Source organism: Ranitomeya imitator, chromosome 4 (genome assembly GCF_032444005.1).
Source record: "Ranitomeya imitator isolate aRanImi1 chromosome 4, aRanImi1.pri, whole genome shotgun sequence".
NCBI classification, from domain to species: Eukaryota; Metazoa; Chordata; class Amphibia; order Anura; family Dendrobatidae; genus Ranitomeya; species Ranitomeya imitator.
Window position 1 is genome coordinate 588,390,510 of NC_091285.1, and position 14,419 is coordinate 588,404,928.

A 14,419-nucleotide genomic window follows, 5' to 3' on the forward strand; every position below is an offset into this window, starting at 1 on the left:
GGAAATAAAATACACACACCAGGGCCATGTGAGCTGCCAAATAACATTGACTATTCAAATTGAAGATAAACGGTTGCACAAGCAATGAAAGCTCTAACGCATTTTCACTATCTGTAAAAAAGCTCACAAAATCCATTAACAAGTAAAGCTTCATATGAAATCTGTCAGGTTCCAATTTCTGTTCATAATCACATCTAACATTATCTCTACTTCCATATAAAGATCATAATTGACATCGCCAACTTAAATCCATCCCATCGTCATATTAAATGGCATCAAATTGTATATGAATAGATTTTATAGATTTTACAGTCATATTAGAAGTAGTTTATCCTACAACCTAAAAGGAAGATGATTCCCTGTGTCAAAAAATGCCATATTTAAGTAACACCGAGTCAAAATAGCAGATGTTATTTTGGTGGATTACTGCTAAGCGTGTAATTACTGATGAGAATAGATGCGTAGGAATGCAAGAAAGGGAATAAAATACTGGGGTACATATTTAGTAAGGCCTCTTCACACATCCTGGTTATTGCTTTACTGGAAAAACCAGTACTGATGAGATTCATGGTTAGTGTCCATGTGATATCTGACCGTGTGTACATATGTGACATCCATGTGATATCCATGTGTCCGTTTGCTATCAGTGTGACACATATGGAAAAAAATGCAGAACTCAAATTAAAGAGTATTATATGATAGGTAGGATACATTTGAAAAAGGTTCATTGTAACCAAAACATTGCCACATCACTGTGGTGCCCCTGAAGGTTCAGACTCCACAGTGGTACTGCACCTCATCCAGAGGTGTGGTATTTCACTTTCAGGTAAGGAGTGGGCACTACCCAGGACTCTAATACCAGCATCCAACACCTCACCACTCCAGTTAGGGCATCTGGGTGTACCCTGTGGGAGGATGGCCTCATTCCCATCTGGAGTGGGTTACTAGGTAGAAGAGGTAGAAGGTGTGGGTGGAGCCAGTAGTTAGGGGAGGAGCTAATTAGGAAGGAAAGTTAGGGAGATTGTGAGAGGAAGGAGAGGGAGTGAGATGTGCTGAGAAGGAGCTCCCTGTGGGAGGGAGCTATAGAGAGAGAAAGAAGCTTCAGAAGGAAGAGGGGGTCCTAGGGGCACGGGTAGTGAATAATCCACCCATGGGGCCCACATCCACACTGACCATCGCCAGGTGGAGGGACCAGGTTGCAGTGGCGAACCGGCCCCCAAGACTAGTGAAGAACTACAAGGCTCAGCTAGCCAGCCAGAGGCTGTGGTATCTGTACGTGCCACTGCCACATCCACACATATTCGCTTAAAAGGCAGGCACATTGGAAGCAGGGGACTAGAGAGACATCACCCAACAAGATCCGGGGCTGCCAGCTTGGGACACTGTGTGTGAAGGCACAGGGCAGGAGAGGTGAGAACCAGCACAGTGAGATAGCCAGGAAAGGAACATAAGAGAGAAGTCCTGGAGAAGTGTACCCCAAATCATCTGGGGGTTGGCTGGTCCACAGACCCAGAGGACACAGCACACTGCTGGAGACAGTAATCTGCAGAACTGTGAGTAAAGCATTGAAAACTGCACCCAGCTGTGTCCTCTAAATTATTCCTGCATCACTTGCCCTGCACTACAACTAGCACAACCACCATCATCACAATCAACACCTATATCTGCGCTGAGGACTAGCTCTGCATGTGGAGAGCTGAAACATCTTAGCTGCGTCACCAACTGCCCCAGTGGATCTGAACTGCAGCGTCGGCCATATTCCCTTATAAACTTTATTTCCCCCTTCAAGTCATTGACCCTTTTACTTAAGGCCCAGAGCCCGGCCCGGGTCACTGCTGCCGTGACACATCCCCTTTAAGAACCAACCCGATACCGAGCATCCCCACGGCTCTGGCGGGCGCACCACCACCATGGCAAATAATGTTCTCCAGATTTTTTAGAAGTATTGGAGTGCTGCCTGCTTTTTCTACTTTTATGTTGTTTTGCAAAGAAGGGATATTTTGCAAGGGAGGCCCGTTGTGCTTATATTTAATGTGCTGTTTCATTTTTTTTGCTGTTTATAGATAGCTAGATAGAAATATGTCAGTAAGATTTTTAATCAATGCTTTGCTTTCTCATTTTTCTGTACTTGTATGTAAATAAGTAAAGTAAATAAATAAAAAAAACTTGTAAATAAATTTAAAAAATGGCATGGTGTCCGCCTTTAATTTTCATAACCAGCTGAGGGAAAGCTTGCGGTGGCAAGTTAAGGGTAATAGTTGTGGGGTTGATGTCACCTGTTTTATGGCCGCTGACATTAAACCCATGGGTTAGTAATGGAAAGTCATCTATAAGACACCCCCCTCACTACCCCCATAGTCAAATATAGTAAAGGCAAAGGGTAAAGTCTTTTTATTGAAATCAACACAAAGAGTCCTTTATTTGATACAAAAACTCCGGACACTCTTTTACCCTTTTATTCCACAAAAATAAAAAAGCAAAATTATACTCACCTATCCACCGATAATCCATTAAAGGTCATGTCCCACAACAATCTGGATGGTTTAGTGAGCGGACACAACAGTTATGCGACCCCTCTCCAAGCCAGCTGGAATACACTGAGCTGAGAAAACAGCTGCGTGTGACCAGCAGTGATGTCATTAAGGTTATTGGTGGTCACAGGCAGCACTTCTCAGATTCAGCTCAACTACTACCTAACTTGCCACCACACCAGGGCAAGTGGGAAGAGCAGAGACTATGCACAAAATTCGGTGCATTTAATGGATGCACCATTTCTGGGGTGGCTGAAGGCTGATGTTCTTGGTCTGGGAGCCAATATCAATGGCCCCTTTCTAAGCTATTAATATCAGTCCACAGCTGTCTGTTTAGCCTGTACTTGTTACTGTATGTAGATGGGACTCCACAAATTTTTTTGGAGGGGGGGTCTTCCCTATAATAACTAGTAAAGACTTAGGAAACAGCTGTGAGCCGATATTAATAGCCTGGGAAGCTTTATGGCTATTGGCCCCTTCCCAGAAAATTAACATCATCCCCCAGCCATCGGCTTTCCCCCAGCTGGTTAGGAAAATTTTGGGGGGCCCCACATCATTTTTTTTACTTAATTGTTTATTTAATACGTGCTAGGAAAAGACAGCAGCTGATGACTACAACTGTCATCAGGCTCTCCTGATATCACTGATCGCAGGGAGACCAGGTGACAATGATGACAGTTGCAGTTAGTGCTAAACACAGACAGTGGCTGCTGACTAACTGTAATCAGACTCGCCTGGTCTCGCTGATCGCATGGAGACCAAGTGATAATGATGAGTGCTGCATTCAGCACCCGGCGCCTGGAAAAAGCGCTAACTGTACTGCTTTTCCTAGGCGCCAGTACTTGTCACACTGATGACGTACAAATGTTATCAGTGTACATGTGTGCAGCATGCATTTCGTCCATGGTACATTAAAAAGGACATTTCAACTGTTTTTTCACCTGACATGTGCACACCACCACGTATTTGCAGCCCTTAAAAAGCGGACCACATATGGATATAAAACCGGGCGTGTGAAAAGGGGCTAAGAAAGCATGAATATGCAGTTGAGCGTATAAAAGTGCACCAGATATGATAGACAGACAGACAGACAGACAGACAGATAGATAGATAGATAGATAGATAGATAGATAGATAGATAGATAGATAGATAGATAGAGAGATAGATAGGTGCATGTGCATTCTCTGAGATTAATAAAGTGGTGATTAGGGTTGAGCGAAACGGGTCGAACATTTTCAAAAGTCGCCGACTTTTGGCTAAGTCGGGGTTTCATGAAACCCGATCCGACCCCTGTGCGGGGTCGGCCATGCGGTACGCGACTTTCGCGCCAAAGTCGCGTTTCAATGACGAGAAAAGCGCCATTTCTCAGCCAATGAAGGTAAACGCAGAGTGTGGGCAGCGTGATGACATAGGTCCTGGTCCCCACCATCTTAGAGAAGGGCATTGCAGTGATTGGCTTGCTGTCTGCGACGTCACAGGGGCTATAAAGAGGCGTTCCCGCCGACCGCCATCTTACTGCTGCTGATCTGAGCTTAGGGAGAGGTTGCTGCCGCTTTGTCAGAAGCAGGGATAGCGTTAGGCAGGGTCCATTAACCACAAAACCGCTTGTGCTGCAGCGATTTGCACTGTCCAACACCACCCTCGGTGTGCAGGGACAGTGGAATTTTTTTTTTTTTTTTTTTTCCCCTCAGCGCTGTAGCTCATTGGGCTGCCCTAGAAGGCTCCCTGATAGCTGCATTGCTGTGTGTACGCCGCTGTGCAAACCAACTGCTTTTTTCAAAGCACAAATCCTCTTGTTCCTTCCTTTCTGCACAGCTATCTTTTTTGTTTGTCCACACTTTTTATTTCATTTGTGCATCAGTCCACTCCTTATTGCTGCCTGCCATACCTGGCTGAGATTACTGCAGGCAGGGAGATAGTAGCTGCCTGCCATACCTGGCTGAGATTACTGCAGGCAGGGAGATAGTAATTGTAGGACATTCCCTGTTTTTTTTTTTTTTTTTTTTTTGGTGGGAGATTAAGATTGGCAATTTGGCATTTCTGCTAGAGTGCCATCCCTGTGTGTGCCATCTCTCTCACATAGTGGGCCATAGAAAGCCTTTTCATTTTTCTGTATTTTTTTTTGTGGGGTGTATAAATTCTCCCTGATAAAAATACAGTGGGAGATTAATATTGGCCTTTGGGCTTGTGTGCCAGTCCTGAGTGTGCCATCTCTCTCACAAATAGTGGGCCATAGAAAGCCTATTTTATTTTTTTTTGGGTTTTATAAATTCTCCCTGAAAAAAAGGGAGATTAATATTGGCCTCTGGGCTTCTGTGCCAGTCCTGAGCGTGCCATCTGTGCCAGTCCTGAGCGTCCCATCTCTCTCACAAATAGTGGGCCATAGAAAGCCTATTTAATTTTTTTTTTGGTTTTATAAATTTTCCCTGAAAAAAGGGAGATTAATATTGGCCTCTGGGCTTGTGTGCCAGTTGTGAGCGTGCCATCTGTGCCAGTCCTGAGCGTGCCATCTCTCTCACAAATAGTGGGCCATAGAAAGCCTATTTAATTTTTTTTTTGGTTTTATAAATTTTCCCTGAAAAAAGGGAGATTAATATTGGCCTCTGGGCTTGTGTGCCAGTTGTGAGCGTGCCATCTGTGCCAGTCCTGAGCGTGCCATCTCTCTCACAAATAGTGGGCCATAGAAAGCCTATTTAAATATTTTTTTGGTTTTATAAATTCTCCCAGAAAAAAAGGGAGATTAATATTGGCCTCTGGGCTTCTGTGCCAGTTGTGAGCGTGCCATCTGTGCCAGTCCTGAGCGTGCCATCTCTCTCACAAATAGTGGGCCATAGAAAGCCTATTTAAATATTTTTTTGGTTTTATAAATTCTCCCAGAAAAAAAGGGAGATTAATATTGGCCTCTGGGCTTCTGTGCCAGTCCTGAGCGTGCCATCTGTGCCAGTCCTGAGCGTCCCATCTCTCTCACAAATAGTGGGCCATAGAAAGCCTATTTTATTTTTTTTTTGGGTTTCAGAAATTCTCCCTGGAAAAAAAAAGGGAGATTAATATTGCCCTTTGGGCTTGTGTGCCAGTACTAAGCGTTCCATCTCTCTCTCTCTCTCTCAGTCAGTGGGCCATAGAACGCATATTTTTGGTTTTATTTGTTTTCTAAATTCTCCCTGAAAAAATCATTTTATTTTATTTGGTTTCTAAATTCTTCCTGATAAAATCATATTTTTTTTATTATTTTTATTTCTAAAGTCTCCCTGAAAAAAAAAAAAAAAAAAAACAACCAAAAAAACAGTGGGAGATTAATATTGGCCTTTCTGCTTGTGTGCCAGTCTTGACTCCTGGGTGTGCCATCTCTCTCTCTCTCTCTCTCTCTCTCTCTCTCTCTCTCTCTCTCTCCAATTGTGGTCCATAGAAAGCCTATATTTTTTTTCCTTGATTTGGGTTCTAAAATCTACCAGAGAAAATAACTACATCAATCATTGGTAGAAAAATATTGGCCTCTGGGTTTGTGTGCCACTCCTGACTCCTGTGTGCGTCATCTCTCAGTCAGTGGGCCATAGAACGCCTATTTTTGGTTTTATTTGTTTTCTAAATTCTCCCTGAAAAAATTATTTTATTTTATTTGGTTTCTAAATTCTTCCTGATAAAATCATATTTTTTTTATTATTTTTTTTTCTAAAGTCTCCCTGAAAAAAAAAAAAAAAAACAGTGGGAGATTAATATTGGCCTTTCTGCTTGTGTGCCAGTCTTGACTCCTGGGTGCGTCATCTCTCAGTCAGTGGGCCATAGAACGCCTATTTTTGGTTTTATTTGTTTTATAAATTCTCCCTGAAAAAATCATTTTATTTTATTTGGTTTCTAAATTCTTCCTGATAAAATCATATTTTTTTTATTATTTTTTTTTCTAAAGTCTCCCTGAAAAAAAAAAAAAAAAAACAACCAAAAAAAACAGTGGGAGATTAATATTGGCCTTTCTGCTTGTGTGCCAGTCTTGACTCCTGGGTGCGTCATCTCTCAGTCAGTGGGCCATAGAACGCCTATTTTTGGTTTTATTTGTTTTCTAAATTCTCCCTGAAAAAATCATTTTATTTTATTTGGTTTCTAAATTCTTCCTGATAAAATCATATTTTTTTTATTATTTTTTTTTCTAAAGTCTCCCTGAAAAAAAAAAAAAAAAAAACAACCAAAAAAAACAGTGGGAGATTAATATTGGCCTTTCTGCTTGTGTGCCAGTCTTGACTCCTGGGTGCGTCATCTCTCAGTCAGTGGGCCATAGAACGCCTATTTTTGGTTTTATTTGTTTTCTAAATTCTCCCTGAAAAAATCATTTTATTTTATTTGGTTTCTAAATTCTTCCTGATAAAATCATATTTTTTTTATTATTTTTTTTTCTAAAGTCTCCCTGAAAAAAAAAAAAAAAAAAACAACCAAAAAAAACAGTGGGAGATTAATATTGGCCTTTCTGCTTGTGTGCCAGTCTTGACTCCTGGGTGTGCCATCTCTCTCTCTCTCTCTCTCCAATTGTGGTCCATAGAAAGCCTACATTTTTTTTCCTTGATTTGGGTTCCAAAATCTACCAGAGAAAATAACTCCATCAATCATTGGTAGAAAAATATTGGCCTCTGGGCTTGTGTGCCACTCCTGATTCCTGTGTGCGTCATCTCTCACTCAGTGGCCCATAGAAAGCATATAGTTTGTTACATTTGTTTTCTAAATTCTCCCTGCAAAAATCTATTTTTTTTTTTTTGGGGGGTTTCTAAAGTGTTCCTGAAAAAAATAAAAATAAAAAAAAAATAATAGTGTGACATTAATATTAACATTTGTGCTTCAGTGACAGTCCTGCGTGTGGGGCATCTCTCTAATTTGCAGCCACCAAAAAAAGAGTGTGTAACATTGGGCCTGATTTTCGCTGTGGTCTCACCAACCTGTAAAGGGGTAGCTAAATCATACAGAAGTTATAGCTCACCGTGTAAGTTGTGTGACTGCAACAAATAACGTTAGTTTGGTTACGTTTTTAAAACAATGAGGAAGTCTAGTGGAAGAGGTCGTGGCCGGGGGCGTTCATTGTCAGCTGGTAATGAGGGTAGTGGTAGTGGTGGAGCATCAGGTGGTCGTGGGGGAAAAAATATTGCACCTAAGTCTGGAGCTGTGGAGCCAGGTTCGTCGTCCGGCTACACAAGGCCTCGAACGCTCCCTTTTCTGGGATTAGGAAAACCGCTTTTAAAGCCGGAGCAGCAAGAGCAAGTTTTGGCTTATCTTGCTGACTCAGCCTCTAGCTCTTTTGCCTCATCTCGTGAAACTGGTAAAAGTAAAAGCAGCGCGTCGTTAGTGGATGTTCACGGTCAGGGACAAGTCACTTCCTTGTCCTCTTCAGCAAAAACAACAACAGAGAAGAATGCAGCAGGCGACACAACGGGTTACTCCATGGAGCTCTTTACACATACCGTCCCTGGCTTAGAAAGTGAAGCAGTTAACAGTCCATGCCCATTACAAATTGAATCTGACATGGAGTGCACTGACGCACAGCCACAGCCAGACTACTATGCTGGTCCTTTGACTCAGACCACAACATTGCCCTCGCAGGGTGCTGATCAAGAATCAGACCCTGATGAGACTATGTTGCCCCATCACGAACGCTATACCACCGAACGACACGGTGACACAGACGAAGTTGCGCAGGAGGTACAAGAAGAGTTATTAGATGACCCAGTTCTTGACCCCGATTGGCAGCCATTGGGGGAACAGGGTGCAGGCGGCAGCAGTTCTGAAGCAGAGGAGGAGGAGGGGCCGCAGCAGGCATCAACATCGCCACAGGTTCCATCTGCCGGGCCCGTATCTTGCCCAAAACGCGTGGCAAAGCCAAAACCTGGTGGAGGACAGCGTGGCCATCCGGTTAAAGCTCAGTCTGCAATGCCTGAAAAGGTATCCGATGCTAGAAAGAGTGCAGTCTGGCATTTTTTTAAACAACATCCAATTGATCAGCGCAAAGTCATCTGTCAAAAATGTTCTACTTCCTTAAGCAGAGGTCAGAATCTGAAAAGTCTCAATACTAGTTGCATGCATAGACATTTAACCACCATGCATTTGAAAGCTTGGACTAACTACCAAACGTCCCTTAAGGTTGTTGCACCCTCGGCCAATGAAGCTAGTCATCAACGCAACATCCCTTCCGGCAGTGTAGGACCACCATTTAGCGCACCACCTGCTGTATCTGTGCAGGTATCTTTGCCAGGCCAAAGCAGTCAGGGTCAGGGAATCACCAGTTTCGTAGTAGGAAACACTGCATCTAGGGCACCGGCGGCAACAATACCATCTCCCACCGTCTCTCAGTCTGCCATGTCCACCGGCACCCCCGCTAGTTCCACGATCTCCAGCTCTCCAGTCCAGCTCACCCTACATGAGACTATGGTTAGAAAAAGGAAATACTTAGCCTCGCATCCGCGTACACAGGGTTTGAACGCCCACATAGCTAGACTAATCTCGTTAGAGATGATGCCCTACCGGTTAGTTGAAAGCGAAGCTTTCAAAGACCTGATGGACTACGCTGTACCACGCTACGAGCTACCCAGTCGACACTTTTTTTCCAGAAAAGCCATCCCAGCCCTCCACCAGCATGTTAAAGAGCGCATCGTCCATGCACTCAGGCAATCTGTGAGCACAAAGGTGCACCTGACAACAGATGCATGGACCAGTAGGCATGGCCAGGGACGTTACGTGTCCATCACGGCACACTGGGTAAATGTGGTGGATTCAGGGTCCACAGGGGACAGCAAGTTTGGGACAGTTCTGCCTAGCCCACGGTCTAGTAAACAGTTGTCTGTAGCCGTTCGCACCCCCTCCTCCTCCTCCTCCTCGTCCTCCTGCAGAAGCAAGAGCTCGTCCACAGACCGCAGTCGCACAAACACTCCATCCGCACCTGCCACTGTTGCACACCAGGTCTCCCATTATGGGGCAGCTACTGGCATACGTCAGCAGGCTGTATTGGCTATGAAGTGTTTGGGCGACAATAGACACACCGCGGAAGTTCTGTCCGAGTTCTTGCAGCAAGAAACGCAGTCGTGGCTGGGCACTGTAGATCTTGAGGCAGGCAAGGTAGTGAGTGATAACGGAAGGAATTTCATGGCTGCCATCTCCCTTTCCCAACTGAAACACATTCCTTGCCTGGCTCACACCTTAAACCTGGTGGTGCAGTGCTTCCTGAAAAGTTATCCGGGGTTATCCGACCTGCTCCTCAAAGTGCGTGGACTTTGCGCACATATCCGCCGTTCGCCTGTACACTCCAGCCGTATGCAGACCTATCAGCGTTCTTTGAACCTTCCCCAGCATCGCCTAATCATAGACGTTGCAACAAGGTGGAACTCAACACTGCACATGCTTCAGAGACTGTGCGAACAGAGGCGGGCTGTTATGTTTTTGTGGGAGGATACACATACACGGGCAGGCAGTAGGATGGCAGACATGGAGTTGTCAGGTGTGCAGTGGTCGAAGATTCAAGACATGTGTCAAGTCCTTCAGTGTTTTGAGGAATGCACACGGCTGGTTAGTGCAGACAACGCCATAATAAGCATGAGCATCCCCCTAATGCGTCTGCTGATGCAAAGTTTGACGCACATAAAGGATCAGGCGTCTGCACCAGAGGAAGAGGAAAGCCTTGATGACAGTCAGCGATTGTCTGGTCAGGGCAGTGTACATGACGAGGTACCGGGCGAAGAGGAGGTGGAGGATGAGGAGGATGATGGGGATGAGTATATTTTTAATGAGGAAGCTTTCCCGGGGGCACGGGAAATTGGTGGCGTGGCAAGGCCGGGTTCTGGTTTTTTGAGGGACACAAGTGACGTAGATTTGCCTGCAACTGCCCCTCAACCAAGCACAACCGCAGATTTGACAACGGGAACTTTGGCCCACATGGCGGATTATGCCTTGCGTATCCTCAAAAGGGACACACGCATTACAAAAATGATGAACGATGACGATTACTGGTTGGCCTGCCTCCTTGATCCTCGCTATAAAGGCAAATTGCAAAATATTATGCCACATGAGAACTTGGAACTAATATTAGCAACAAAACAATCAACTCTTGTTGACCGTTTGCTTCTGGCATTCCCTGCACACAGCGCCCGTGATCGTTCTCACACGAGCTCCAGGGGCCAGCAGACCAGAGGTGTTAGAGGGGCAGAAATCAGAAGTGGCGTTGGACAGAGGGGTTTTCTGACCAGGTTGTGGAGTGATTTTTCTATGACCGCAGACAGGACAGGTACTGCAGCATCAATTCAAAGTGACAGGAGACAACATTTGTCCAGTATGGTTACAAACTATTTTTCATCCCTTATCGACGTTCTCCCTCAACCGTCATTCCCATTTGATTACTGGGCATCCAAATTAGACACCTGGCCAGAATTGGCAGAATATGCATTGCAGGAGCTTGCTTGCCCGGCAGCTAGTGTCCTATCAGAAAGAGTATTCAGTGCTGCAGGTTCAATACTAACAGAAAAAAGGACTCGTCTGGCTACCCAAAATGTAGATGATCTAACCTTCATTAAAATGAACCACAACTGGATTTCAAAATCTTTTGCCCCACCCTGCCCGGCTGACACCTAGCTTTCCTATGAAAAGGTCTTGCCTGTGGACTATTCTGAATGACTTTTCCAATCTCGTAATTTTCTTCACCTGATTGTCCAGCATACGACATGTTTCCACCTCACGAAATGGCCAAACTCCCCACACGGGGCCGTGCTATCGCCACTTTGCGCTTGGACCCTTGAGAGTGCTGTTTGTCTGAAGAGGTGGGTGTGGCCGCTTTTGGTCGACGGCACTGCCACTGGGTCCCTCATAGTACAATAAAGTGTCTCTGGCGGTGGTGGTGCGCACCCAACGTCAGACACACCGTTGTAATATGAGGGGCCCTGTGCCTGTACCGCCGGCCACAAGACAGTTCCCCCCCCCAGCTCAAACAGTGCTCTACCACTAGCAAAATTATCTCTCACAGCTTCACCAATGTGTAGTCTAGCCGCTGACATCCTTCAATGCCTGGCACTGACAATACCATTGTTTTGACATTTTTGTTATGTTAGGCCTTCGAAGCCTGTCTGCGGTCCCTTCTTTCTACAACTACTACACTGACCAGGCCACTGCTGGCCGTGTTACCCTGGAACCAATTTAAAAGTGCCTACAGTCAGCCCAATTTTGTTATGTTAGGCCTTCGAAGACTGTCTGCCGTCACTCCTTCCACTAGACTTCCACTGACCATACACTGCTGCCCATGTACCCCTGGAACCAATTTAAAGTGCCTACAGCCAGCCCAATTTTGTTATGTTAGGCCTTCGAAGCCTGTCTGCGGTCACTCCTTCCACTAGACTTCCACTGACCAGACCACTGCTGCCCGTGTACCCCTGGAACCAATTTAAAAGTGCCTACAGCCATGTGTTATTATTTTAGGCCTTCGATGCCTGTCTGCGGTCACTCCTTCCACTAGGCCTCCACTGACCACACCACTGCTGCCCGTGTACCCCTGGAACCAATTTAAAATTGCCTACAGCCAGCCCAATTTTTTTATTTTAGGCCTTCGATGCCTGTCTGCGGTCCATTCTTTCAACTACTACTACACTGACCAGGTCACTGCTGCCCGTGTACCCCTGGAACCAATTTAAAATTGCCTACAGCCAGCCCAATTTTTTTATTTTAGGCCTTCGATGCCTGTCTGCGGTCCATTCTTTCAACTACTACTACACTGACCAGGTCACTGCTGCCCGTGTACCCCTGGAACCAATTTAAAATTGCCTACAGCCAGCCCAATTTTTTTATTTTAGGCCTTCGATGCCTGTCTGCGGTCCATTCTTTCAACTACTACTACTACACTGACCAGGTCACTGCTGCCCGTGTACCCCTGGAACCAATTTAAAATTGCCTACAGCCAGCCCAATTTTTTTATTTTAGGCCTTCGATGCCTGTCTGCGGTCCATTCTTTCAACTACTACTACACTGACCAGGTCACTGCTGCCCGTGTACCCCTGGAACCAATTTAAAATTGCCTACAGCCATGTGTTATTATTTTAGGCCTTCGATGCCTGTCTGCGGTCACTCCTTCCACTAGGCCTCCACTGACCACACCACTGCTGTCCGTGTACCCCTGGAACCAATTTAAAATTGCCTACAGCCATGTGTTATTATTTTAGGCCTTCGATGCCTGTCTGCGGTCACTCCTTCCACTAGGCCTCCACTGACCACACCACTGCTGTCCGTGTACCCCTGGAACCAATTTAAAATTGCCTACAGCCATGTGTTATTATTTTAGGCCTTCGATGCCTGTCTGCGGTCACTCCTTCCACTAGGCCTCCACTGACCACACCACTGCTGTCCGTGTACCCCTGGAACCAATTTAAAATTGCCTACAGCCATGTGTTATTATTTTAGGCCTTCGATGCCTGTCTGCGGTCACTCCTTCCACTAGACTTCCACTGACCAGACCACTGCTGCCCGTGTACCCCTGGAACCAATTTAAAAGTGCCTACAGCCAGCCCAAGTTTGTTATGTTAGGCCTTCGATGCCTGTCTGCGGTCACTCCTTCCACTAGGCCTCCACTGACCACACCACTGCTGCCCGTGTACCCCTGGAACCAATTTAAAATTGCCTACAGCCAGCCCAATTTTTTTATTTTAGGCCTTCGATGCCTGTCTGCGGTCCATTCTTTCAACTACTACTACACTGACCAGGTCACTGCTGCCCGTGTACCCCTGGAACCAATTTAAAATTGCCTACAGCCAGCCCAATTTTTTTATTTTAGGCCTTCGATGCCTGTCTGCGGTCCATTCTTTCAACTACTACTACACTGACCAGGTCACTGCTGCCCGTGTACCCCTGGAACCAATTTAAAATTGCCTACAGCCATGTGTTATTATTTTAGGCCTTCGATGCCTGTCTGCGGTCACTCCTTCCACTAGGCCTCCACTGACCACACCACTGCTGTCCGTGTACCCCTGGAACCAATTTAAAATTGCCTACAGCCATGTGTTATTATTTTAGGCCTTCGATGCCTGTCTGCGGTCACTCCTTCCACTAGGCCTCCACTGACCACACCACTGCTGTCCGTGTACCCCTGGAACCAATTTAAAATTGCCTACAGCCATGTGTTATTATTTTAGGCCTTCGATGCCTGTCTGCGGTCCATTCTTTCAACTACTACTACACTGACCAGGGCACTGCTGGCCGTGTACCCCTGGAACCAACATCAGAAAATATAAAAATAAGTATTTTGCTTATAAAAAAGAAAATACTGGTGAGATATCAAATGCAGACATTTTAACATTAAAAACAAACACACAACTCTAATCTGGTACAGTACTAAAAATGGCCACCAGCTACAATTACTTTCTCCTGCAAGTAGTTAACTGAAAGTTTTTTTAAATTGAAAACACACATATGGCATCCACCGAGTGTTGTCCTGTCGCGTCTTCTTTATATTATTGCCGAGAAGATGCAAAATAATGAAAATAATAAAATCATTAATTACCAAAATAATAGAGAAAGTCAACACCACATTGCAAATAAACATTCATTCCAAATAAAGAAGCAGGGCGCGTCCGAGGGTGAGTATATACCTAATAAGAATATAATCACCCTCGGACGCGCAATGCTTATTTCCAACAGCCTTCCTTCCTAAGAATCAGCCCTTCCGTCGTGTAGAGAGACGTTGTGTTACACTCCAAGGTGTTCCCCAGGTTGCCTTTCCTGAGCTTCGATCTTCCGGCTCTCGTTTAGTAGTTCTTGGAAACTACTCTGCATTAGGCCTTCAAATTGGGTATGGGGTGTAGAGAGATGGTGTGTTCCACTCCAAGGTGTTCCCCAGGTTGCCTTTCCTGAGCTTCGATCTTCCGGCTCTCGTTTAGTAGTTGTTGGA